Genomic DNA, 27,813 nt, shown 5'->3' with positions numbered 1-27,813 from the left:
TCCAATCCTCTCCAGCGGCCCAGCAGCATACAAAGGCACAGCCACCTGCATCTGAGCAACCTGCTCTACTGGACTTGTGGCAAATGTTGTGTCTGCATGCCTGTTCCTGCCTACATCAGCTGTCCCATTAAACTCCTAGCCACTTCCTTACACAAGTTTTTACATCATGTAGAGTCAAGGCACGTAAGACTTTTAACCACCCCACCTAGTTTGGAGAGTGTCAGAGAGTGTGAAGATGACCCATGTCATAAAAGTTGACCTGATGGCCTGGTCCATTTTATATTGGTCCAGAAGGAGACTCAATAGCTTCTGTTGCAGATCACGCCAAGCTAATCTAAACTGCCCTTCATCTTTACTAACTCATTGCTTTATTTCACAGCTCCCCAGAGAATGAGGCCAGGAACAGGTTTGCCTTTTTGATATGAGTCTACACACATATCTCTGTTCCCTGCCCGTGCTCATGCATTTGAGATCCCAGAAGCCAGCCTTGCCCTAAGCAAGTTCTTCCCATACAGTGCTGGTCAATAAAACAAGCTGTTTCCTCTGGGAGTGACCATCTTGACTGAAGAAAACGTCTCCTGGGGGCCATCAGCTAAGCTGTGGGAATGTCTCTGGCAAATGCTGTAACAGCTTTCAACCCCCAAGAAGCTAGAATTAAGGCAGGTCCCACCGAAATTTTGCAGTTTTGACTGAAAGAAGGAGGAAAACACCAGTACTCATATCCTGCTGAGAGCCACATGGAAATTAAATGTGCGTTGAAATTAGGCGCACTCCTGCCCATGGAGCAGCACACTTGGGTAGTAAGGCTTTAACCTTAACATACACAGCTGGAGGAGTGCCTGCTCTTACCCATGGCCTTCCCACACAAAGCAGCCAAAACAGTCAGGAACAAGCTTGCATGCAAGGCCATCCTGATGCCAGAAAAAGGATTTGAACTTAGCTTTCAGTGTCAATTTTCTAGTTTAACTCTTCAAACAGATAAATGACTTGATTAAAGTAGAAGCCAGTAAGAGATTTTTAAAAAGATGACATTTTAAGAAAAAAAAAAAGAGAGAGAGAGAGAGAGAGATAAATAAAAGGAGAAAAAAAAAAAAAAAGAGCCATTTAGAAAATTACATTAAAATAAAGAGAAAATAATTCTATTGACATGCCAAAAATAAATAAATAAATAAATATTTGTTATTTGTAATTTGGCTAAATACCTGATTTGACTTCTCATGTTAAACATTTACTATTAACCTGGGCCAATTAAGATTGTGTTCATGGGAGTGGGGAGATCACCTTGTCACTGAGCAGCACAAAGAAAGTGCAGGGCATTTTGCAGTAGTGTGGTGCTCGTGCTACACACCTGTGTGTTCGGGTCCTAAGAAGAAACCAACTATATCTTGATCATTTTCATCAATGGCTGTTGCTGATTCAAAGGAAAGTGGCACTAGCAGAATCGAGAGCCACCCTCTTGTAATGAGCCCAGAGAAATAAAATTAAAATGAATTAGAGCAGAGCACATGAATGGCATTTGGACATTTTGTACATCAGCAAGAAACTGTGGTTCTGGTGGTTAATGTTTTAAAAGAAATGTAACACTTCTAGGAAAAGGGGCATAAAGCCACTGTTCTAGGCAGTAAATCACAAACAGTGGGTTAGGCTGGGATTGTAGACACTGGGAGAATCTCCTGAGTCCCAGCTTTCCTGCAATGCTGACTGTTTAGGATGCTGGTTGTTCTTTCCTGCATTTCTGCTTTACTCCCTTTGTGGGGCTGTCCTTAGAAAAGGCACCAAGAGCTGAGAATGATCCTGGGAGAGAAAGGAGAAGCAAGCTCTTCTCCATGGATTTCCCAGAAACTCTCAAGAACATCCATTTTCTAGACCATGAGTTCCTCTGTGTGATAAGGGAAGGTGACCGTGGGCCCAATGCATAAGGCCCCGTAGATCCCTTATCAGGGAGCTTCGACCTCCCATCGTCCTGGTGCCACTCCAGAGGCTGGAGTTCTTATGGAAGTCCCTTATCATATTCCTTTACCCCAGCCAATGCCACAGGTTCTTATAGAAAACACTGAAAGATGTGTTTAGATACCTGAATTGCTTCTTCATGTCAGCCAATTCACGCTACAAGTGTGCTTTCAGCAGTGGGATAAAAGAAAACTACAGCAGGTGGTAGCAAAACTACTGGGAGAAGGCCTGAGCAAGTAGTCTGGCTTAACGGCATTTGCTTGGAAACAGCTATGCACAGTGTCATAATAGTCCAGATGGCGTGGTTGGCTTTCCTATTCCCAGAACAGAGAGAGGCAATATTCATCACCAGCTATGTTCATGGAAAAGCACCGAGACTCCCGTGCTGCAGGATGGGATCTTGCCCCTACATCCTCCCCTCAGGTTCCTCTCTGCCTGCAGTTTGGGCCTCAGCAGGCAGCCCTTACCTCCCCTTCTTGCTTATAGAATAACCATAAGCCATGTCCCTTCCTCCCTGGGAAGGTGTTGCACGGCCAGAGTCAGATTGGAAAACCTTCACCACCTGCATTCCCTTGCCACGCTTCCAGGGGCTCCGTGCCATTATGTGGGGCTGAGCCCACAGAGAGGGGAGCAGCAAGCATCACGTGCTTGAAGGGCATGTTTCCTTCTAGCTGGCAAAGGCTGAATCTCAGTTAAATGCCCTTTGGCAATTCAGAGTTAACATTTTTCTATGGGATGGCTTGCTTTGGAGTCCAAGTGCGTGATTCATCTCTTGCACAGGAGCTGAGGACACAGGCTGACCTAGTTTGGATAGCGGCTTCTCCCTCTCTAGAAAACTCCAATTCTCATTATTATTTTTTTTTCCTTTGGTGTCTGCATGCTGATTATCTCCATGGTCTTCTTCTACCTGTCCTATTATACGATGTCTCTATCACTACTATTACTACAGGGACAGCACTAAACGGAAAAGCAACATTCAGCTCATTGGTAAAAAGAAGTGCCGAGGAAAATAGATGCTTTATTTTGAAAGAAATTCTTCTTTTCTCTCCTTGGTTAGCAGTGGATAAAAAATAAAAGAGAGAGAGAAAAAAAGTCATGTCAGTTGAAATATTAGGTTTCAGTTCTGAGCCTGTAATTTTGTGGCTGTTCTGGGATGTCTTACAGTGAAACAAGACTTTGAAATTAAAACTGGCTTCCAACTGCCCCCAAACTTATTTTTTGTTTATTGTAATGCCGTCAAACCTAGTACGGTTTTGGATGCCTTTATCAATTTTCCTCAAAATTAAAAAATACCATAAAATAAATCATGTTGTCACAAAAGCCTTTAATGAAACTAAAAACATATCCTCCGTGTCATGAGCAACAAGAAAAGTTTTGCCCAGTTTCCCCAGCTATATCACCCCTTACTGAGCTCAGCACTGCATTGGTTTCCTTTCTGGTTTGTGCAGGTAGGGAACAAGAAGAGCAGATGGGAAGGCTAAGACACCTGACCAGGATGAGAAGAGGAACCTGCAGCCAAATTCATAAGTGAACATGGGCTTTCTAAATGTACACCCAGCAGAGAAACGGGCACTGGCCGTTCTCTTCCAGCTGTCAACATTTAGGAGCCACATGTGGCGTTAGTATCTCAAATAACAGTCCGGGAGCCATTCGTGGAAGAGAGCACGAACAGCTTATTCCCTGCTCATGTCTTCCTGGCCCCTAGATTTAGGCTCAAAGCCTCCCTCACCTCCATGCCACATGTTGGACGCTGCCCTCGACAGCTCTTTCTGGCTCCTCTCTCCACATGGGACAGACCACAGCAAGTACGAGTCCTCAGCCACTCCACCATGCCCCAGCAGGGCACATGACGGATTAAAAACTTATTCTTGTGACAAAGAATGTAATGACTAGAAAGTGGCACTGCATGAATCCATTCCTCTGACAAGCGTTGTAATGAAAAATACAGAAGGTTTCACTGTTGCTGTGTTAGCACTGCAGATCTGTCCTCCTAGTTCTTGTCAGAATTTATGGAGAGAAAGAAAATAACGCTCTCATCTTCTTCAGAGCAAGACAGATCTCTGGTTTGTTTTGCTATGAAGGAAATGTAAATACCTACAGATTTCCTGCAGAACCGCGCAAATGCTCCTGCAGAACTACTGAAAGCCACTGATATATTGGCAAGCCAAAGAAAAAGCAAACAAACTGCAAACAGAAGATATGTGGCATGCACCAAACCTACCTAAGAAGCACTGCTTGCCAGAGACCCACCTCTCTGATTGCCTTGTGATGCTATAAAATCATCTAACCCAGTGAGTGATGTAGTTTTTCCTTGTCAATGCTTGGATTGTGGAGCTGGCATCTCTCTTGCTTTCTGCAATGCGATTGCTTCACATCTCCATAGCTCACTGCAGACCACAAGCTGCAACTGCAGCTCAGCGCTCAGCCAGATCCTCTGCTGCCACCCGACCCCTTCCACCACACCAGCTGCAGCCACGCTGTCTGCTGATGATTTTCTCCGAGTTGTAGCAGGCCGAATTCCTGGCTGGAAGGACTATAACACACTGCAGCAGTCGTGGAGGCTGAGACTACGAATGGCACTCCAGGGTGTAGTGAGGAGACTAGATATAGGAGAAAATAAAGACAGAAAGTGTGATGACGAGATGTGAATCCAGAATGAGGCAGCCATCCCGTTCCTCCCATCTCTACGTCTTTCCTGAAACATACCCAGTTTTACATGTGATCCACAACATATTGCACAGTATGCTGTAGAAATAGTGCCATGCAGTTGACTGTATGAGCTCCTACTCTTTCTTGTCAGTTTTCAAAAAAAGGCAGCTTGTTTTGCTATCTTTCAGAGTATTTGAAAGCTTTGTAAAAATGTGTCCATGCCTGCCCAAACACACACAGAAGCCTTGACTCTTCCATTTTAGGACTAAAAAAAAAAAAAAAGTGGGGAGACCCTTCCTGGAGAACCTATTCTGAAGCTGTCTGAAAAGGGAACAATGTCAGGAAAAATTCAAATACTCATCTAAGAGCAGAGGTGTGTGCCGAAAACCCTTCTTTAGGAAGGACAGCGGACTTTCCACTCGCTGGTGGGAAGTTGGCCTGTTCACACTCTGTGATACCCCAGTTCTGCTTCAGGCTCAGACTTCTGTTAAGCTTTTGGAACAGCAGCTTTTTCTCTTCTGTTTTTCTGTTCTGCGTGATTATCTGTTTACTTTTCTGTTCCATTCCATTAAACTCCACAAGGCATTTGATCCTTTCAACATCCTGGATGGTATCCAATGCACCAAATTATATCAGGGAACATAGATCTCTTCCATTGCCTAGCACATCCTATTTCAACATTGCAAACTGAAATACACAATGCTGGAATTGCAAAACGTTGTAGTTCAAAGCTACACAACAAGGTTTTGCACAAGTTTGACGTGAATTTGGCATGTGCTAACACACACTGCCACCAAAACTCAGGGTCAGGGATATCCCTTGTCAAGTCTGTAGGGTTACTCCACCCTCCAGAATAAACCATCTCAGGGTTTCCAGGTGTTTATCACAGCTCACACCCCAGCAAAAGAAGAGCTATCTTTACTCATCAAGATCGTATTCCTCTGTGCTGCCAACCCTTCTGTCCCAAAAACACAATTGCCTTTGTCCTTAGCCAAAGGTGAAAGGATGAGCTCATGTTTTGAGGGCCCCATTCAGAGATCACTTGTAGATTATATGAGAAATACTAGGAGATGCAGGTTTATCTTTAGCTTTGCTACCACCTCCCATGAAACCCTGGGGCTGGCACTTGTTTCATTACCTCAGTGGTAAATCAGGGCTGTAGATATCCCTGCTCCATTAAACCATCTAATGTTGGTTCCTAAAGCAGAACCATCAAAAATCAGGGATGCAGCAGCATTCCTGCACATGTAGGCAAGAGCTGTCAGACAGGCAGACTACACACGAGTAGTGCCAACATGTCCAGGATATGCCTCTGGTTACAGGTTGCCTAGCAGAAGTGGCTCCAATTTGCCTCAGCCCTCAGCAAGCTAGTTTCTGCAGGAGCCCAGTGAAGTTCTAGGCATCAGTCCTTTAAAACAAAGGCTGAAGCAGAAGTGAGACAAGTGTAACGAGATGTTTCCGATAGTAAATCCTGGAGGAGAGCTTGGAGTGTGCTTCTGTTCCCCTGCCTCCTCTCTGCTTGTAGAGGGTCTCTGAAGCTGTCTTGCAGGTGTCATTCCAGCTTTGTCATCTTTTGACCTTGACAAAGATGCTTTGAGGCAGCAGCAAGAACAGGGGAAGAAGGAGAAGAAAGTGTTGCCCATTCTCAGTGCAGAGGTCCGTGTCTCACGCCAGCACCATTCCTATCCATCAGTTCTTATGCTGTCTCCCCTGCCCTGAGTCTGGCTCTCTGCATGCTGATCAGTAGCTTTATTTAGCTGGAGCTATTTTCTTAATGAATAGAGGTCGGTGGGTAATCTAAACATTTTGGATGACTGCCCAAATGTCAAATGGATCTTTACCTGCTTCCCCCTCATTCATCACTCAAAGCCCTGTGAAGTTACCATTTTGCTTTCCTTTCTTTCCCCACTACAAAATACAAAAAAAAAAACAAAAAACAAAAAACATATTATTATATAGTACAGCTCCAGCAAGGATCAGCACAGGCAACCCACAGCTGGGGTGGAAGAAATTGAAATGCTAGACTTTGTCTGGGAGATGTCTTTGTTGTTCTTCCCATTGTGAGCTCTGCATGCACCTTTTCATTCAGAAATATCTGCTATAAAACAGTCAGGACAATACCTAAGCTGGAGAAACAGCAGGATAGACCATCTGCATCCATCTCTAACCGTTTGCAAGGCAAAGATGTGGGTGTATGTCAAGATGTGCTGGTGCAAAAGGGCTGTGGTGTGGCTGAAGTTGAAAGATAATACCACTTCTCCAGCCTCATCTGGAACGCTGTTTGGGGGTCCCTAGTACACAACAGAAATAGACACTGGAGAGAGGCCAGCAAAGGCCTCATTTGAACAACATGACCTAATGTTGAAATTGTCCCTGTCTTAAAAAAGGAATATATCGCATCCCATCCCACCTACTTCATTCTGTGAACCTATGAAACTCAGAGAAATTCTTCCCAATTGCTCTTGGCTTGTTGTTGCTGCTCTAGGCCTGTGAAAGGCCAAAAAATATATCCAGCAGATTATCAGTCTCAACCCTACTTACTGTCTATCGACATTTACCACGTGGCCCTCTGCCATGCCATCAAAGTGGTGCTGTGGCCATATCATCACCTTTAAAACATGGAACACCAGTCAGCCCACAACCCCCACATACACCTTTCAACCAAAACCAGTTAGGAGCAGCAATCTTCTCCTGGAGTTCCTCCTTTGTGATTCACCAGCAAGCTATTTTAGTGCCCCTTCAGTACATAGATTTTTGCAAAATTTTTTGATGACCAAACTCCAGACAGGACACAGGCACAGTTCTGTATAGGCACCAAATCGCTCATGGTAATTGTTTTTTCTCCAGGATGCCACCAGCCTCGATGTCCCCCAAGACTCAGGACTTCTTTCTAGTCTCAACTCACATCCAAAACTACACAAAATGTTTGTGGCTAGATGAGCTGTGTGGCCAGCAGCAAGCACTGCCCTTCCTAGGTTTGTATTGAAACCCACATGTGGGACAGGTTGCCTGAATAGCTATCATCCACAGTTCAATGAACAAGGCAATTCATCATCTCCATTTCTAACTTCCCTTTTTAGACCCAAACCCATGAGTAAGAGTAACAGCTAAAGCAGGTTTCCAGTTTCTCCTAAGAACAGGGCCAGCCTTCACAATACTCGGACCCCATCTGCTGAGAAATGTGGAAACTCATCCCTTCCACACAACTTCCACTGACAGTTTACTTAGGGAGTTATCAAATCTACATAACCATATGAATACCAATCTACCTTTATTGTATATTGCTCTGTTCATGTATATTGATGAAAGCAGCGATGGAACAATACCAGGTAATGAATATATTGAACTGAGCAGTAGATATATCTGGAATGTATAACTAGATTCTGCTTTGACTATTCAATTTTTCTGCACAAGCGTGGGAGTGCTATATGCATTCACCATGTACAATAGAGCTAATACCAAGAACTGTCTGTTTGCAACATTTTTTACCTCAGGAGAATTTAAAAATTGAGTGAAGGGAAATGTACTTTTGTTTGTAGAGTGTCAGTTGAGTCCTTATGAATTTCAAAAGCTCAAACACAAGCAGGACCTGAAACATCATCTTCTTCTACTTCTTTCTATAACTTGTTTGTTTCTTCAGAATTCAATTTTTTTCTTTATTCCTTTGTGTCTGTTGGTTTCCTCCACTGTTGTATCAGCAAGAGAGCTTTGAATGCACCAGTACGGAGCTCTGACAGCCAAACACTTGAACCATGATCCTTGTGGGATACAAGTGCCAGCCAAGAAATATTTTGCTCCATGTGAGTATCATAGAACCATAGGATATCCTGAATAAGGGACACGCAAGGATCAAGTCCAACCCCTGGCTCAACATAGGATCACCCAAAAATCAAACACCATGTCTGAGAGCACTGTCCAAATGTTGTTGAGCTCTAGCAGGCTCAGTGCCATGACCACTTTCCTGGGGAGCCTGACCACCCTCTGAGTGCAGAACCTTTTCCTAACACCCAGCCTGACCTTCCCCTGTCCCAGCTCCATGCCGTCCCCTCGGGTCCTGTCGCTGTCCCCAGAGAGCAGAGCTCAGCGCCTGCCCCTCCGCTCCCCTCGTGAGGGAGCTGCAGGCCGCCATCAGGCCTCCCCTCAGCCTGCTCTGCTCGAGGCTGAACAAACCCAGGGACCTCAGCTGCTCCTCATACATCTTGCTCTCTAGACCCTTCACCATCTTCATAGCCCTTCTTCGGAAACTCCCTAATAGTTTTAAGTCGTTATGGTGTGGCACCAAAAACTGCACACAGTACTCAAGGGTAGGCCTCCCCAGCGCAGAGCAGAGCAGGACAAAAACTTCCCTTGACCAGCTAGCAATGCCATGCTTGGTGCATCCCAGGGCATGGTTGGCCCTTTTGGCTTCCGGGGCACACTGTTGACTCATACTCAACTTGCCATCAACCAGAACCCCCAGACCCCTTTGCACAGAGCTGCTCTCCTGGCTCTCACCCCCCAGTCTGTACATATAGCCAGGATTGTGCCATCCCAGGTGCAGAATCTGGCACTTGTTCCTGTTAATCTTCATGTGGTTGGTGATTGCCCAGCTATCAAGATCTCTCTGCAAGGCCTCTTTACCCTCAACAGAGTCAACAGCTCCTCCCAATTTATTGTTGTCTGCAAACTTATCTACAAGTCCTACATCCAAGTAATTTATGAAAGCATGAAAAAGAACTGGCCCTAAAATGGAGCCTTGGGGAACCCCACTAGTGACTGGCCACCAGCCCGATATAACCCCATTTACTGTAACACTTTGAACCCAACCCATCAGCACATTGTTCACACATTTCATTACATATTTGTCTACCTGTATGCTGGACATTTTGTTCAGAAGACTACTGTGAGAAACAGTATCAAAAGATTTTGTGAAAAACAAAAAGATTACTGACTTCCCTTGGTCAACTAGATGGGTGACCTTGTCATAAAAAAAATTAAATTAGTTAAGCAGGACTTTTCCCTCCTGAACCCATGCTGACTGTGACCAATGACTGCATTGTCTTTCAGGTGTTTTTCGACAACTCCCAGAATAATCTTCAAAATTTTACCAGGCATTGAAATGAGACTAACAGACCTGTAATTACCAGGGTCTTCTTTCTTGCCTTTTTTGAAAACCAGGACAGCATTTTCCTGCTTCCAGCTGACTGGGAGCTCTCCAGATTCCCAAGACCATTGAAAAATAATTGAAAGAGGTCTCACAATGACATCAGCCAGTACCATGGGATTAAACCTGTCAGGCCCTATAGACTTGTATGCATCCAGCTAGAGCAGCTAATCCTGCACAAGTTCAAAGTTGATTGGGAATTTATCATTTCTGCAGTCATGGCCCTCCAACTCAGGGCTCCAGGAGTCCTAGGGCCCATCACTGATGTTAAAGACAGAGGTGAAGAAGGCATTAAACATCTCTTCTTCGTCTATGTCCCTGTTTGTGAGGTGATCATTCTTATCATGCTCTCTCTGCTCCTACTTTTTCTGCTATATTTAAACATATTTTTAAAAGCCTATTTTGTTGTCCCCTGCAGTGCTAGCCAGCTTCAACTCTAATTGATCTTTGGGGACACAAATTTTATCCCTACAATTGAAAATAGCATCTCTGCAGTCCTCCTATGTTGTCCAACCTCGCTTCCAGTGACCATACACTTATTTTTTTCCACCTAAGCTGTAGAGAAAGATCCCTGCTCAGCCAAGCCAGACTTCTGTCCCACTTCTTTGACTTCTGACACGTTGGAATGTCTTGCTCCTGTGCTCAAGAAGCAGTACCTTAAATGAGGCCATCACTGATAGACCCCAATGCCTTCAAAAGTGGATTACCAGGGGATGTCAGCCCTCTCTTGTACAAAGCACATGGCAAAATAGGTCCCTGATCTTATAAGAACAGGTAGATTGGGAGTTGAGTATTTACATACGTCTGAAATTTGTGTTTTGTTTCTCCATGCCCTGCAGTGCACTAGCACACCAAGCAGTTGTCTCTTAATTCCCAGAGCTGTTCAAGGACAAATAAACTAATGACTGTGAAGTAGCTGAATGCTGCAAATTCCAGAGTTAAAATAGCCCATGCTTGCAGAGGACTTTGAAATGCTCATTTTTATTTCCATGCACTTCTTCTAAGTGTTTTTACTCTTTAAGATAATGGCTATTCATCCCAACACTATTTTGTAAAAATCCAGTCATGAGAGACAATCTTCTTATCTCCTAGGATACATAGGTTTTGCGCGACAACAATAAAACCACAGAGAAATTAATTTATTCTCTCAAAATCATCTCTTTCTGTGCATATATGTATGCATTTATGCATGTATAGAATATTTTTTTCACTAATGAAAAAAATGACAAAATTAGTTTAGAAATTCAGCATAATAACATTATATGGTTTTATGCAGATACAGAGATTTTTGGGTCCTGCTAATTTTGACTATCTGGGAGCAGTTTAAACTACCTGAAAACCTAGCCCCCAAAAAGTGGCATTTAATTTTCTAACTTAACTTCAGGCTACAAATAGGATTCTCTTGTTAGGTTATTCAATTTTATTTTAAAACAGTAGAAAAGTATTAATGAGTTAAGTTTTTCAAAACTTATAGCTGCAAAAGCTTATTTTTCGAACAAGTAAGAGGAGGCAAGTTTGGTCTTCATGTTTTGCTCCTTAAAGGAAACAAAAAGACACAGGGAAATTAAGTTTTTGAGGATAAAGCTTGAAATGAAGATTAGCAAACAGCAAATGCTGAACAAAATAAGCACAATCTGGCAATGGAACTGTCACATTTGCCTTCATAGTTCCTTTAAAGAAAAAAATAGATGTTTTTGCATCCTTATCTGCTTCTTCCCTGTCATATACGTGGTGTTTCATTGTGCCCAAAAGTTATACTTCTCAAAAGACTGCCAAAATAACCTATTTCCCAAACTTCCACCAAGCTTTCTCTGACCTTGGAGCTGCTAAGTAATGGTGCTCTCAGTATTAAATAAATCTTCAATGTTTAGAAACTTGAAGTAATACAGTTCACCATGGTTTTGTTGCAAAGCTTCAGACCACATGAGAATTTGCAAAGCCTCTGGTAACATACACCAGTTGAGTAGAGAGGGGAGTGTGGACACAGATGTCCACCAAGATGTGAGTGCATGATGTGTGAAGTAGAGACCATCTTTGCAGGCAACACAGTGATGAAAACAAGAATTTAACACCCCAGCACTGCAGACCGGGCTTGGAGGCACTTACATATTTTTAGAAATATGTAAGTTTGAATCTGAAACCTCTTCTCCAACAGGACTTCATTTCAAAAGGAATAGATAATTCAAAGTCGCATAGACTGCACTAAAAAGATTCCCCCAACATTTTTCTTCTCTGGTTTACCACTCATATGCAGCACATAAACAAACACATTGTGAAAACTTCTGGTCAAACCACTTCTGCTTTTAAAAACAATCAAATAAATTGTGAGCACTCTCATATCCCCTCAACTTTCTATGACACTGCTGGAAGGTCACAAAGGTCTGACCATGCAAAATCAATCCAGGACTAGTGCGACTACCCACTTTTTCAGCACTGCTGCCAGGGGAACAATCATCACTGTGGCTGTTTTAGTTAATCCAGGCCCTTGTGATGCCAAGAGAAAAATGCAAATTAGCAAAGCCTCATTCAGAGGAAATTTATATCAATTTTCCCTCTCCATTGAGACCTGTGTGAGCAATTCTAGCTATGTGAAAAAGATGTTTGGCCGATAAACACTGTGAGAAGACAGGGGCCAAATGCAGCTGGCTCAGGCACCAGGTGAGATAGTGGCAATATGTTAGATAAAACAGACTAGCTGAAGTCCTTCCAGACTTTCACAGTGGTTGCACAGCTGCTGTATGTGAACACAGCAAGGAACAGACCCTATGTCAGAGTCACTTAAGCAGACAAAACACTTAAGAAAGGAGACATTAGCTACTGTGCATGTAAAGGGCTGCGTCAGATATATGCAGGGAAAGAAGCCCATATACAAAGGGATGTTCCCGAGTAGGGAAAGTCTCCAGATTTCCTCTCGCATGACTGTAGATACAATACAAATACTGTTGACACCTAAGTATCTATATAGATGTAGTTTTCAGCACAAAACAACTTGGCTGGTGCAGGCCTCTATCAACAGAAAAGTTGCGTCTGTGGTAGTGATAGACAGATTTCAGGTACTTGGCTGGCTAAAGACAGGCATAAAGCTTTTACCAGCAGAGATGACTTGGATGGAGTTGAAAAAAAAAAAGAAAAAGTCAGTCAAGGAATTATAATGCACCTGAAGCTCTGTTTCCTAAATTACTAAATTAGTCTTGGGTAAGTGGCCATGGGGGTGGCCACCCCAATTTCAGCTTGGTGGTGTGTTTTCCCCTCACTTGTCCTCTAGCTGAACACTGACTCTGGTGTTTGCAGTGGCTGCCCAAGTTATGAGGTACGAGTCATTAATACTGGGCTCAACATCATCAGTATAATCTGTCTGACAGTAATTTAGGCCATGTTCATCATTGGTGAAGAGCAATCAGTCAGTCAGGTTACGTCTCACCCTGCAGGCAGGGCGTCCTCTGCAGTCAAGCACCTTCCCTGTGTCCCTGCTCCTCAATTCCTTGTCACTTTGCCTGTTGGCTGAACTGGTCAAGCTGGGGAGGGCTCTGTGCTGACCTCCATCACGCTACTTCCAGCTGCCTCTAACTGGTGCAGGATTAGTCACCCACCACTCCTCAGACGTTAGAAGCACCTGCAGGGTATGAACCCTCCAACTGGTGTTTCTGAGGCCACCTCAGACAGGACCGACCCCTTCCATCTAATGTGCTTCTACCTCTGAAACTGGTTGGGCCTCTTAGAAGAGGACACCTCAGCATTCAAGTCTCACGGATCCTTGAGGTTTATGGAAATTGCCAATAACAAGATGAATGTTTTATGGCTCAGAATTGCTACTTCCACAGTAAGATGCCCAACTCTGAAGAAACCCAGTCCTGTGCATGGGTTTCTTAAACCATGTGTGATGTTGAATATCAAAAGCATTTGACTCCAGCACCAACACCTGCCCCAGCAGCATGGCTGCAAGATGTTGCTCTCCAATGTCTCCGCTGTGAGCCCTACTCCTTCCCTAGGCTGAATATCTGCAAATGTTGGCAGCCCGCTAGGAATGAGAAAGGGTTATTACAAACAAGACTATTCCAGTAAATAAGAAGAGCAAAAGCCGACCTCTTTTTGAGAAAAATAAAATAAAATATTTATTCTGTAAGAGATAGCAATCACTGGTCAGTCTCCTGAGTGCATTTCCACCTCTCCCATGGAATCTCTTGCCCTTCCCTGCTAGAAAGATGAACATACCTGTCTGCCTTGCAGCATTACAGCTGGTCACAGGAGACTGCAAGCAGTGATGGTAAGGAAGGCGAGAAACAGCTCCACTGAACCAGCTGCACTCAGCATCAGCATCTGGGCTGCCACATTCAAGCACAACACCTATCTTTATCTTTTTCTCTGCTCAGGCATGGCCCAGGCTGAAGCAGTGCCAGAGCAGCCCTGGGAGGCATTATCCCAGTGCCTTTCTATGTAGCCTAGAGACTAATCCAAAAGAAGAGCATCATGAGCGGACAAAACAGGACATCGGAATAGGTCAGACTAACAAGTGATTTTTGAGAGAAAGCTGGAAAAAAAAAAGAGGACATGGCTACTGCTGAATTTAAAGAAATCATCACAATAAAACAGGGGTATGCAGTCTTACCAAACCTCTCTATAGTGCTCATCAAAGCTGTCTGGCATCAGACAGAAGAGGCAGTCTGCATTGATCACGGTATTACATTCTAGCACGCTGTGATCTTCCCTTTGCTGTCATATCACCCGGCAGGCAGGCAGGGAGCAGATTACCTGTGAGGCATTACAAAAGGTAATCTTTATTGACAGCTCTTAGAAGAGCAGGGTCTTGTTAAGGCGGGCTTCTCGGTGTCACTGTTAATGTGTTGGGTTTGGCTTTATTCTGGGCAGGTAATAAGGGTAAAGATGGCAAGAAGCTATATTTAATGCCATGGTTCCGAGCAAAGTCAGAGCCTTCATTATGTTTTGTGCTGGTTTACTCATTCTAGGAGACTAAGCATAGCTATAAACTGAAGAGTGGCCCCATGAATTGTTTTTATTGCAATAACTGCCTAGCATCCTCACCCCAGGCCAAAGCCCTCAAGTGCTATAAAACCACTGCTCTGAATTTGCTCTTCCTACAGAAGAGCTGAATTCAGTTCAGTTCCTCTCCATTTTTGGTGAGCATGAAACAGGTCAGGTCATGAGACTAGCTAAGCAAGTCTCCTGATGTGTCTGTTTGTCTTTCTGCATATCAGTTCATACATTATAGGACTAAAAGCTCGTCTCCAGCTCACAGAGGAAGAGTGGCAGGTAGAGGACCCCAGATGATACCCTACCCCAGCTCTTGTGCCCTTCAGACTGCCTCTGATAGGAACCTTTGTTTCCCTGCACTTAAGCTCAGTTGGGAGTCTTGTTTCTGAGAAATGATTTCTTTCATTATCTCAGAGCATCACAGCTCACGCAGCATCCTTGGAGGGTGGTAATGTCTTGTCAGTGTTGCGAAATGGCAAACAGGCTGAAATGGATAGGTAACATCAATCCAGGACAAAATTATAGAAATCTCCATACAGGGCTCATTCACTAAAAAATTAAAGATGGGAATGCAACCAGGCCAATTAATCTGTTTTTATGAAAATAGGGCTTGTCAAACAAACCTGATTTTGCTCTGTGATGAGATTACAAATTTGGTTGATAAAGGGAACTGTCCAGAAGTAATAGGCTTAGATCTTTGGAGGGCTTTTGACTTAGTTTCAAATGACATTTGGTTTAAAAAAATAAAATAAAATTGTACTATATAGCATCAATAAAGCTCTAAACAGATTAAGAACTGCCTACCTGACAGATATCAAGCAGTAAACAGTCAGGGGAAACCAACATTAAACAGGAATGGCTCTAGCGAGGTGGCCTGAGGAGCAAAAACATTCCCCGAATGGTTTGTTGCTTTCAGCTGTGCTCTGGAAGCCAATGCAGACAAAACTGGCAGGTGGTGCAGATACCAGCAGTTCAGCAGAGAGTGACTGCCTGAGAGGATGAGGCTGCCATGCAAATGAGTCTGGATCACCGAAAGAGCACAGCACTCTCACAGAGTCAGCCTGAACGTACGAAGTCGTGTGTCTAGCATGTCAAAACGCGTAAGACAGGGACTGTGCCCTGAAATGGGGGTTGCAATGGTCCCAGGACTAAATGCGACCTCCCAGCAGGAGGATTTGGCAAAGAAATACAATCTACAGCAAGCATGTGGCATTTACTTTTCATGCCATGACAAGGAGACCAGTCCTGGGATACTATGCAGCTTTCTGGCATCTGGAGTTTAAGGAAGCACTGAAAATTCAAAGGCAGAGTGGAAAAGAGGTATCAAAACAATATTAGGGGGAGGGAGGGAAGTGCATTAGAGGCAAGGCTCAGAAATCATAAGCTAATGCTTTTCAGAAAGGAGGAGGCAAGGGGAGTAGATTAGGGGGAGTGAATACTTTCACAGGGAGAAAATGCTCTCTGGTAAACAGGCTCCTCAATCTCACACAAAAAGGCACAAGCAGCAGCAGCTTGAAGTGGATGGTAGGCAAATTCAAACGAGAAATTAGGCTTAAGCTCTTAATAGAGGAGAAGAGCAGGCATGCAAAGAGGTTGGAACTAGCCAGGAGCCAGTCCTTGGATTTGGCCTGGCCTCTGTACAATAGGCACCCCAAAGTCCCTCTTCCACTGCCAAGTATTATGTTCCCAGTGTGACCATGCCCTGGTGGGTCCCAGCGAGCATTAAATGTCGTGGATGTCTCCCATGGGAGACTGGGGAACTTCTGCTTCCACAGATCCGACACGCTACAATTGTAGGGACACAATAGCTGATAAATCAGTCCTTGCAAAGTCTACACAGCAAGCTGCTGAGAGCTTTGTGGCAGGACCTCACCCACACCCTCACCATACGCACCCTGATTTCATCTGAGCTTTGCCCTGTCCATCCACAACCCATCTCCTCTGGGCTGACACAGGCCTGTAACCATACGGAGTCTGCAGATCAGACCCAGCCTCTCACACACAGCTCCTGGCTGCTTATAGGGAACACCCAGAGATGTCACCCAGAATGTCTCAGTGATATTCAAGCCTCAGCAGTGCCCTGTGTCACACAGGCAGGACTGGGGATAATGGGCTATATGCTACATCTCTCTAATTTGCAGCATCGTAACTGTTCTAATTTGCAATTTTCCCCAAATGAGACACTCGCTTGTCAATTGTCTGCTACCAATTACAAGATGGGCAGTATATGCCTTGGAAATGCAGCATCAACCTCTATTGGGATCATTAAAAGAAAGCGTTGTAATTTCATCCAGCCATTTTAGGTGCTTAACAAACCAAAAAGGGCAGACTTTCCTTAAGAAAAGCAGCAAGAAGATGCCAAATGTTTCTTTTAAACCCAGTGGATCTTTCCAAGGTGAGTTTATCAGTTATCTTGGGACTGCCAGACTGAATTGCTTTGAAAATTTTGTTCCTTTGTTTTTGTTGCTTTTTAAAGGAAAAAGGAAAAAAAAAAAAGAAAAAAAAAATAAGATAAAATAAGAAATACAGTAAGGAAAGGGAAGAAAAATAGCATCCTATAGCCCTTCAGTAAGAAAGTTGAAACTCTTTGCCAAAATGCACGCAGGAAGATTTCAGTAGCATGCACTCCAGCATCACAAGCTTAGCCTCAGCAAATTACAAAGTGACCCTTATCTGACACTATCCTGTAGTTCAACTTTTTGCCCTCACTTCGCCAACATACTCTTCATATCTATGTGCCCATAGGAAGCATTTTCACTGACTCAAGGTCATGAGAAGAGTGGAAAGATGATCTTTGTGCTGCAGGTAGCACGACAGGCTGTAGGGCAGGCAGAGTGGTGAGTGTTTGGGTCATCTTCCAACACAGAGCCACTCTGTTTTGATTTTTTGGGATGGTGTTGCCCCTGCCTGCTGCACAGAAGCTCATCTTTGAGGAGACAGCCCTCTTTCCAAATGGAGTACCCAACCACGGAGACCATCCTTCTCTCCTTTTCCAGCTGCTGTACAGAACATGCCTTTAGGGTCCTCAAAAGTGAGGTGGATCTTCCCCTCTACCAGGTAGACCTCACTGTTCCTGGACCCTTGTCCCATCAGAGAAGATGATATAAGTGAAATTAGGGGCTCTGTGCTACTCTGTACAGATCCTTTATAGAGTACCATTCCCACTGTGTCAGCTGCTCCCCCAACAACCTGCAGGTCAGTGTGGCTGTAACACCACAATCCCTCTCCTTTTGGTCCCAACAGCTGCAACACAGACAAAGCAACCAAAGACGGATGAGATCTACAGCAGCACAAGCAATCTCTGCTGCAAATTTGCCCAATAATCAAAATGACTTAGAGCAGCCCTAAAGAGGCTGAAATAAAAGCAGCGCATGTGAAAAGAAAACTAGTCACTGTATGGCCAAGTGGTCGTTCCTTTTCACATATTTTGGATTTAACATCCTTGTCATAGAGCTGGACAACAGGAAAGTTGAAAGAGCAGAGGAACTTTACTACCAAGGAGACTGCACGCAAGTTTTTGGAGCTCTTCTTACAAGCACAGCCAGGGCCAAGGCTCTCAGGAAGATTTGTTGCTTGGTCCTTTCTCATCAACTGTCTGTTTGGGATAAAGTTGTCTCCCATCCACATCTTTGTCTCATTTCCCCTTCAGCATTCCCACTGCAATGAGCATTAGTCATGCAGGCCATGTTTTCCAGCAGATACCAAACAGTTACGGTATCAAGCAAGGCTAAATTGCACTAGGATGTGCGGAAACAAGCACGCTCGCTGCCCCACTCTAAGTATCAAGTGCCACATCTTCATTATAATCAGGCCTTCATTGTTGGTGAACAATGAACTCATCACACTGGGGCATGTGTGGAAAATCTCTCTCAACTATGTGGGAGATCAAGTAAGAGGCTTTACGAAAAAAAAAAAAAAAAAAAAAAAGTTGACAGTTACACTATCCCCGTCCACATGTCTTACAGACTGAGATGCAACAGGGCCATCTTTCATCTTTGGCCAAGGACAGTGAAGTCCATACACCCAAACATGGCACACCAGCATGGGAGACAGAGCTGGGCTCTCGTCCACTCCTGTAGGATTGGACACCACATGAAACTGAGAAAAAAAAAAAAAACACCACAAGAGTGCCAGCCTTCCCAAAGATTCAGGGGGGAATTTCTTCAAGACTGGGCAGGCAACAGGGCTTTCCTGCAGGAGCTGTCTGGGTGGAAGCAGACAAATTAAATCCTACATCGCATGGTATGGAAAAGCCCTCTATGGAGCTAGCCAGGATTTCTCCCTCTGCACACAGAGCTATACCTAAGTGTTCCTCCTGATTATGGGGCAGCAGGGTTGAAACAACAACTGTATGATATGGCAAGCTCTGACTACATGTTTGTAACATGAAGCATCACTTTTAGAGTGTCCAAAGGAGGGCAACTAAAATGGTAAAGGGTCTAAAGGGGAAGTGTGTGGAGCATGGAGAAACGTGAGGAGCAGCTGAAGTGACTTGGATTGCTCAGCCTCGAGCAGAGCAGGCTGAGGGGAGGCCTGATGGCGGCCTGCAGCTCCCTCACGAGGGGAGCGGAGGGGCAGGCGCTGAGCTCTGCTCTCTGGGGACAGCGACAGGACCCGAGGGAACGGCATGGAGCTGGGACAGGGGAGGGTCAGGCTGGGGGTTGGGGACAGGTTCTGCACCCAGAGGGTGGTTGGGCACTGGGACAGGCTCCCCAGGGAAGTGGCCAAGGCCCCCAGCCTGATGGAGTTCAGGAAGCATTTCAACAATGCACTCAGACATAGGGTCGTCCTTTGGAGATCCAGGAGTTGGACTCGATGATCCTTGTGGATCCCTTACAACTTGGATATTCTATGACCCTATGAGATCTTCTCTCAGAAACCTAAAAAGTGCTCACAACACAGAGACCAGATGTTTCCCCCTACTTTCAAAAATCTAATAAAAAAAGAAGTCATCAAAACGATTTTGGTGAAAATTTTGAACATAACTATCACTGTAACCCAGGTCTATTCTTATTTTACTCATTTCTTGCTCAATCTTAAATCAGCTAAAAATCTTCCCATTAGAAAAAAAAGCCTTAGAAATATATTGGAAGTAAAAATACTCCATTTTAATAGGAAAATAAGAAAGAGGAAAATGATTTTTCTTTACTTAATTCAGCCATCTATAGCTGTGAAATATAGCATGCATGAAAATCTTAAACCACTGTATGGTTTAGCATACTTAATAGGCAGCAGCAGTAGAATCTGCTGCAGGCTAGGATGGTTTTTTTTCAATGTCTCAAGGAAAAGCAACCTGAAACCATGATAAATACCTTTGAATTACAGCATCTTTTTAATGCATACTTCTCTTGCAAGCAGGTTGTATTTATGAAACATGAATAAAATGCACATTTCAAACAACCTCCACGTTTCAGTTATTGAAATTGAGCATGATTACTTGTGAAAAGACACCGCAAATCTTCCTTGGATGTTTGTCGGTCGATTGGCCTGAGAGTCAGCCCCAATTTCCCTGTTTGAAAGTGATTTATAGGATGCTCATAGAAGCTAAAGAAAGCAGAGTGCTAATTAAGTGTCTTTAGCTGTCTGAACATCAGGTACGACTCAAAGCAACTGCACTGCAGACTTTTCCCCTGCAATGGCCCACTAACACCTCCTGAAGGCTCCGGATTCAGCCAAGCTGAAAAACATATTTCTGCCTTTTGTGTTGTTCTTACCCGGCTGAGGTGGCAGGGGCTGTGTAAAACTGTTGCATCCGTAAAACTGAGTGATGCTCGTCTACAAGCACAGAGGGCTACAATTGCTCCTGAGCCATCACAGATAGATTTCCCCTGCCAGAAACAAACAGGATCTCTATAGGTCTGAATTGTTATTAACAATGCAGGGAAGTCTCATTGTGCACCATAAGGGCTCATTTGATCATGATGAAGATAGTGATAAAAGGGAACACAGAGGCTTCTGAGTTCAGCGTGAATGCTGCCTTCAAATCAATGGAGAGAAAAGGGAGGCAGAGACATGGCTGCGTGCATGCATGCACACCCTTCAGAAAAAGGGGAAGAAATTAAGTTCTAAGAGAAAAATGCTAGAAGGCACTTAGCAAGGGTGCCTGTGCTGGGGGGTTATTTACACCATTTCTTTCTCTCAATGAACAAGTTCTGAGTAAGGCGAAGGCAAAAACTCCCTGGAGAATTTCATTCATAGTATATTTTGAAGACTAAAAAAAAAAGAAGGCAGAGAAGACCAGACCTGCCGGAAAGAGACATCTTCATCCATGTTTAAATTATTGAATCACATTCTTCAGAGTAAGCTCTCTAAAAGAAAAAAAAAAAAAAAAAAAAAGTGTAGAAGTACAAACCAGAAAATCCAGACGTGGAGGAGGATGCAAGACTCTCACGCTGTACTCTATCCACAACCAACACACTGCAGTATTACACAGGATTTGAAATCCAGATAAACCCAGACAACAGTGAGGTCATCAAGCAGCTCACCCGCTCTTCTGACATTTCATATGGGGTTAAAATAAATCTGAAGATGATTGCATCCTGACTTGATCAAAATTGCCATAGCCCTTTTAAAGATCAGGGTAAATTCAGACAAACTTGGATTTGCCCATCAAATCAAAACTAAATCTTTTTTTTTTTTATGTATTGCATAAATTACTCTCCACAAACAAGTCTGCCATCTCATGACCAAATCTGCGTTTGCTGATTTTGCTTCTTTTAGTTTTTTTTTTTTAAAAAAAAAAAAAGTCCTAGATGTTGAAGTCTACTGACACCAGGATGTCGACTTTCTGTTCTTCTAGGTATGTGTCTAACTGTGATGGAGAATAAACAAATCAAAAGTATGAACTGAAGGACTTAAAAAATAAAAATTAGAAACGTCAGGTTAAACTGTTCCCAAATCTAGAGGCTTATGATTCACTGAAACTCAAGCACAGCCCATCCCAACAAGCAGAAAGTCAGGAGGCCTGCATGGTATCAAGGAGCAAAACTCAGACATAGAGAGGGAGTGTACAGAAGGTGGAAGCAGGAAGAAGTAACCTAGGAGGAATATAGAAACACTGAATGTACAGGGATGAACTCAGGAAAGCCAAAGACCACCTGGAACTGAATCTGCTGAGGGGTATCAAATGCAACAAGAAGGGCTTCTACAAGGACATACCCAGGGAACTACAGGCTGTTCAGCCTCACCTTGCAGGTGCTCCAGATACCACTCCAGATTTCCTTTCAGTCCATGGAGAGGACCACACATGAGCATGTAATGCCTTGCAGCTTCTGGAGGGTGGACAAACATATAATAAGCAGTTCCTGACACACATTTCTTGGGAGAGGGAATAAGAAAGACCAAGGACAGGAGTCTGAACCAGAACACATGTAAGGCGGAGTGGCTCTGGATTTGGGTGATCTAGGTGGAAGAAAAGGGAGACCAGCCTAGGTCCTAAAATGTCCCTCTCTTAAAGGGTTTGAGACATTACTAGTTAAGGTAACAGAAATGGAGCACCTTGGTCATTTTATCATCTGTCATGGGGCAGGAATTGACTAATTAATCTGTTTGGTTTTTAAAGTTTTTCTTTATCAATTCACTAAGAAAAAAAATGAAACTAACAAAAATATCAAGGCAGTTGCTTAAGTGAATCCAACAAATACAACTGCCAGCTTCAGCATAAAATTATGCAAATGTCAAAATACCAACAGAATGTCAATTGGCTCGTATACACAGAATTTTAGAACAGTTTAGGTTAGAAAGGACCTCCAGAAGTCAAGCCCATTCCTCTCCTCAAAACTGGTCTAATCAGATCTAGCAATGCTTGTCAACTCCTCATGCATCTGCATTAGATTTTAGGTTTTCTACAGCATTTTCCACCCTCTGATTTCTAAGTCCATTACCAAGGGGAAGAAAGACACTATCACTATTATTTACAAGACGAAGCTTTGATGTATCATCTTAATATCAGGATGTTCTGGAACAGCTTTCCAAGAGGACTAGTGAACGTAGGATGTATCTCAGCCTGTCCAGGGAGATGGAGAAGGTAGTTATCTACAACAGCAGAGGGCTGGATAGAATTACACCAATGATGTTTTCCAGTCCTACATCTCTTATATACCTATCATCCAATCACGACATGACACTAAGTGTGAGACCAAACCCTCCTGGTGAACAGAGAAAACAAGGAGGAAGAAAATTCAGATGTGAACTTTCAGTTTCATCAGGGCATCTCTCCTGAATGTTGTAAACCATGTAGTGGGGTTCCAGAGCAGAAGTGGGTGAGACAGGACCAACCAGTGCTGTGATCACATGCGGCAATTCAAACTCCACCTGCTCCAGAAGAAAAGGTCATTAGCTAGTGTTGTCAAGGTCGTTAATGAGCTATTTACTTTGGTTGGGAATATGCCAGCCAACCTCAAAGACAGACCACAAAGACCACAGAATGAACGAAATAAGACAAAGAAACAATGATGCGGTTATTTCACTTTTCCAATTGACAATGCCTTACAAACCTCAACAGAAGCAGAAAGGAGATAGAGAGCAAAGAGCTCATCAAGAAATATTTGTCTTCACAGAATTACAGTTGTCAGCAAAAATTTAGACCTCCCCCAAATAAATTTTTGACTACAGAAGAAATAAATATAAATTTAAATAAATAAATAAATAATGCTGCTACAAAAACTCCAGGCAAAATATTTCTCATCCAGTCCTATGGAATACCAGATAGGAACAAAGTAGTACTTTTGGACTGTAACAGATCCTGCATCTATATTTCCAGATGGAGGTTAAAGCAGAAAGAATGGTTCACAAAAGAGCAAAAAAAAAAAGCCCTTCAGCATTCTGGAAAATATGCTTTATATATGAAAAATGTAGACCAAGCTTCTAGTACAGGTAAGAGCTAAGAGTTTATTTTACTATGGGTTATAAAAGTTACTAAGTATGAGCTTTTCCATCTCAAAAAAAAAAAAAAAAAAAAAAAAAAAAAAAAAAGCAAAATGCAGATACAGTTCAACACCGAAAGCTGAAAATATCTAACAGTGAAGTAAATCAATCACTGGACAACTTGTTTCAGGACACAGTAGAATCAGCATCACTTGATGTCTACAGCCAACCTACTAAAAATGCATCCTAGCTAAATCAGAAGCTATGGGACTGATACAGAAATTGCTGGGTGAAATTTCAAGGCTTGAATTGTTTTGGAAGGGAGGGCAGTTTCATAATAACCCCTTCCAGCCTTAAGATCTTTGAGTAATATAGTTACCTCTGCTTTCATTTTGCAGGAACCATTGCCTTGCATGCAGGTCCCCAGAACTCCACTGGATGTAAGTTAAGTAAGTGAGTTTACCAGCTGAGGAGACAGCTCACAGGATGGAAATTTACAGAAACGAAACAAATTAACAGCTTCCCAAGCTCAGCAGTATTCATCTGACTCTTCTGCTCTGAGTGTGCTGAGAACACTCGCACTTTTATGGCTGTAATTATGCAGCCCTGTTCATTGCTTCACTGCCTAGCCCAAGGTTTATAGAGCAACATGAAATTTTAGGTTGTTAATTCTGGCTGTTAGTTACTGCTTTCATTTCATCTTATCACAATCACAACTGATGTTTATATTTACTAGATGTTTTACGAGGGCTTCACAGTACTTTTTTGGGCACAATTTCAATCCACCGGCGTTACAACCAAACCATCATCTTTCTTGCTTGGAAGGACCCCAGAAAACTTCTCAGAAACATATTTTGGAGCCATAAGCTGGGGAGATAAACTTAGATTCCTCATCCCTCAAGCTAGCTTTGTTGGGCAAGAAAATGCAGTTTACCTTCTTTCACATCTTCCAGTGTCTCTGACACTTCCTTCAGATCCAACACGGGGACCTTTTCCTTTCACCTAGAAGTTTTGCAAGGTGATCCTCAAGGCATCCGGAACTGCTTCATCATTGCTTTGCAAATGGACACTTATCTTTAAATATCATGTGGTGATTGTATTGCAAACATGCATTACTGTTACATTACCAGCTGCCTCTGATTTATCCCATTTATTCCAGATCCATAATGGGCTCAGATTTATGCTTTTATCTATTTTTATAGCTTAAAGAGACCAGCGCAGATTTCATTTTGCTCCTTTCCTGCTCTTCAACTGAAAGGCACTTCTTTGCTTGCTTACAAGCAGAAGCCTCTCTCAAACAATCAAAATCTACCTTGCTACACAAGAAACAACAGAAGAAACAGAGCAACAGACACTCTCAAACAAAATTTTGACTTTACTAACTAGAGTGTATGGCACAGAAAATAGTACTTTTTTACACTGAGCAAATACTTCTGTAAAGAGTTAAAAAAAATGAAAGCTCCTAATCACTGCCACCCCACAGGCTAATGCATCTATGTTCAGACTTGGAAGCCCTCTTAAATAACTAGACTCTTAGTAGAATTATTACCTTTAAAATAGCAGGTTTTTTTTTTTTTTTTTTTTTTTTTTTTTTTTTTTTTATGTAGAAATCCTTACACTTCTAAACTCAAGAGAAACCCAGCAGCAAGCCAGGTAGGGTCTTCATAATCATCCTCCTCCCTGCTTGTTCTGACATCCCCAGGGTCTCAGCTGAAAGTTGATCCATGAAGGCTCCGAGGAATGGGTAGAATTTCAGGTGAGAATGTGGGAGGAGTGGGAAGACCAATGGTCAAATTCAGTTCTTCACACTAGCCTTTGAGTGTCCTCAGGAAAGAGTGCACATGCCAACTTCTTTCTGGTCTGAATTGCCCTATATCCTCCTCTTCCACTGACACCAACTTTCTCTTCCTCTGCTGATTACAACACTGGGTTTTGAAGGAATACCAGCATCTCAGCTAGCAGTGTGTCAGAAAAACGTTGCTTCGGAGGCATGGGAGGAATGGTGACCTGTCACTGAGTTGTGCATTCATTAGATTTCAGCTAATAATGCAAAAGAAAAAAACATAAAGCAACAGAGGCACAAGCCCCTTTCTGGTTGAAGTAGAGCTCTGCTGAGTAAGGAGTATCTTAGGGCTGCACCTCTCTGACAACACTGTGCAAAATCAGTTCAGGGAAAAACTGCAAAGTTATCCATCTCACACCACTACAGCTCAACTGGCTGCCCTTGATAAGCATAGGCTATGGTTAATAGACTCCTTTTTATTAAAGTATTGGAAATTTGTCTTCATTGCACTCCCAAAATGGAGAATACCTTGATCTCGGTTTCTCCTCTGGCTTTAAACACATCAGCATCTATTTTCAAGCACAGTTTGCTTCCCTTTTCCCTAGTGATTTCTCACTTGAGAAACACTAAATGCCTCCCTATTCTGCTCTCTCCATCAGCTGAATCTTTTTTATATTAGCATCCATCATTTCTCCCATTTGCTAGGGTTCAAAGTCAAAAGGCTCACTGCCTGCTGGGGAATGGAGCACATTTGTTGTTTTTTCTCTCTGAGAAACATGAGGGCAGCAGCACTGGGGCCCAGGCTCAGCCCAGGATCCTGCTTGTCCCATTTGTTGTACACGCTGCCCTCTTGCACTGTTGGGCAATGACTCTGAACGCCGCTGCTGAGCTCCCCACATCTGTGGTGATTTGTGGGCACCTGTGGCTGCTGAGCACATACAGAGAACACCACAACCTGTCTGGCCCATTCCCAGGCACCAGGAGAGAGGCAGCAGCAAGAAGTCCTTGTTTGTGCCAGGCAATGCTAAATCATAAAGACTGTGTTAGCACAGAAAGCACCTCCAAGCCCAGCATAAATACAACACTATTTTGCATGGCTGGTTTCCAGGACCCCTGAGCTTCTCAGTGACACCATGCATAATCCTGAACAAGTCTTGCCTCTACTCCTGGTTCAGGGTTAACATCCAAAAAAAAAATGTACTCACATAGGATCCCAGATGGGCCACGAGCCTCATATTTGTGACAAGGCTTGCCTACTTTAACAAAACAGACACATTTTAAACACGCAAAACCTCACATTTTGAGCACACAACACCCACAACGGGGTTACTTGGTACTGTCAGACCATTGCACGTCTACTGTGCCCCACTGACTCACCTTTTTCATACCACCCACTACCACTCAGTTTGGCTCAATTAAGCCCAGGAGAGCCCTTCTGATCCAGGTTGCAGTGTCCCAGGCCATACAAGCCATCGCCACAGGTGTTTTGCCTGTTCCCCATTAAGATAGCAGCTGGCCTGCTTTCCTAGAGCATGGGGTATTTATAAGTCTGAGTAGGGAAGACTTCAGTGGCCTGTTATTTTACACATCTGGGGCTTTGTAAGATTCCAGGCTGAAAGCTGATTGCCTCCAATCACCCCAGACATCTATTATTGGCCCGTAAAAGCACACAGTGCACCGCCCCGGAGTTGCTAATAGCAGCTCAATTACGAAGGAATTTGCACTGGAAGCAGAGAATCAATCTCATTCTTATGTGCGCCTCCACCCCAAAATTAAAGCACTTACCCATGGAGCCCAGAATACATTTTCTGACACAGTCTATTCACTGGCACCTTATGGAAAAACAGAGAAGTGGCCTCTTTTGGATGTTTCATTTGAATTAAGCATTCCCTTGCTCCTGCGTAGAACGAGGTGGGATATGGGGAGCAGCCACTTGGAGCAGGATCGTTTTAAGCGCATCAGATGGAGGAGGGTGTTGCCCCACTCAGTGAGCTGCACAGCCCCAGCTGTAATGTGCTGGGTGGAGGAAACGTAACCAGCTGATGAGCTCTGCAGCTGCTGAGAAAGGCCACCCTGAAGCACAACCAGTTGCTCCCACTCCAGCTTCTGCTCACTGTCACCACTGATGGGACTGGTGACTGCAAGTGTGGGCAGTGGGCACGAGGCATCCACAGGGCGCAGGGAAGAAAAAGTAAACAGAAACGCCAGTGTCAAAAGGGTAGCAGTAACAAGGAAGAAAAGAGTGGCAGTGAAAAGCAAGATGAAGTTTTTGCTGGGTCACAGCGCTGTAATTCACTTTTTGAGCGGGCATACAAAAGATACACTGACCAGCTGCTCCTCTCCATTCTTCCTCACAGCAGCAACAACAAGGGCCAGGGCAGCGTATTATTTCTGTAACCTTCCCTCCACCAAAAAAAAATGAGGTGAGGGAAAG

At 43.6% G+C, this 27,813-nt stretch overlaps 1 long non-coding RNA gene across 1 annotated transcript; it reads right to left on the bottom strand.

Annotated features, from left to right (window-relative positions):
- Window positions 1-3,219: 3,219 nt before the first annotated feature.
- On the bottom strand, window positions 3,220-27,554 carry LOC106016273 (uncharacterized). Its single transcript, XR_005264986.2, has 4 exons — window positions 26,757-27,554; window positions 14,349-14,491; window positions 13,955-14,270; window positions 3,220-4,550 (listed from the first exon to the last, which is right to left on the bottom strand). It is a non-coding gene; the product is annotated as an uncharacterized lncRNA (long non-coding RNA).
- Window positions 27,555-27,813: the final 259 nt, after the last annotated feature.

Source organism: Anas platyrhynchos, chromosome 3 (genome assembly GCF_047663525.1).
Source record: "Anas platyrhynchos isolate ZD024472 breed Pekin duck chromosome 3, IASCAAS_PekinDuck_T2T, whole genome shotgun sequence".
NCBI classification, from domain to species: domain Eukaryota; kingdom Metazoa; phylum Chordata; class Aves; order Anseriformes; family Anatidae; genus Anas; species Anas platyrhynchos.
This window is presented reverse-complemented; position numbering and strand designations above follow the sequence as displayed.